Source organism: Galeopterus variegatus, unplaced genomic scaffold (assembly GCF_000696425.1).
Source record: "Galeopterus variegatus unplaced genomic scaffold, G_variegatus-3.0.2 Scaffold7787, whole genome shotgun sequence".
NCBI classification, from domain to species: Eukaryota; Metazoa; Chordata; class Mammalia; order Dermoptera; family Cynocephalidae; genus Galeopterus; species Galeopterus variegatus.
The window spans coordinates 4,936-5,885 of NW_007733898.1; positions in this window are offsets into that span (position 1 = coordinate 4,936).

Genomic DNA, 950 nt, shown 5'->3' on the forward strand with positions numbered 1-950 from the left:
GAATAGGGCATAGTTCCTGCAAAATGTGGCCATAAGCATCACCTGGGTGTTTGTTAAAGTTATAAGTCCTCAGACCTCACCCCAGGTTTACTGAGGTAAACCAGCAGTCTGTGGTTTAACAAGCTCTTCACACTGATTCTGATATATGCTAAAGTGTGAGAACCACTTGTCTATGAGAAACAAAAACAATTACCATGCAATGTTGAAAGTACCATAGTAAATGTGTCCACAAAGACCACGGAAAAGGAAGGACACAGCAAAGAACTGTCTGGAAAATTAAGGAAGGCTATACAAGATAGGTGACATTTAAACCAATATTGAGGGCGAGTAGGATTTTATTCTCTAATTCAGCAAATTTTTATTTAGCACATACTATCCTAGTCATTCTTCCAGACTCCACTTTAACATTCTTCCAGGAAATGTTAAAGGTATAGGTTCAGGCAATGGGAGTGAATTTGAAGGACATTTCAGAGAGAAACCTACCAGGGGACCCATTGAAATATAGACCCGGAAGAGGCATTCTGGGTGACTTTTAGATTTATAGCCCTCAGCTTATTAAACTGAGAAGGTTTATTAAGCAATAGTTCAATAAAAGCTCTGAGCAATAACTCACGGAAGATTTACCAGGAAGCTAACCAAGCCAACGCTTCAGGCTCCCTCACTTGCCAGGGTCCTTCCAATGCCCTGTTTGTATGTTTGTGATCTTAACTGCATACTTTCATTTTTTCATTGAACCCCAACATTGTGTAAGCCTCAGGCCCCCACAACACCTGCATCCACCCCAGGCTTGCTGTGTTTCGGGGTAGAAAGGAAATAATAAGGAAGATAGTAAGAGAGCAAGCAGGACCTTCCAGCAGAGGAATCCGTCCTGCCAGGGGATGAGGCAGAGGGTGACTGGATGACCTGTGACTGGAGGGCAGGCAACGGGGGGAGGGGATGCTGAAAAGGTG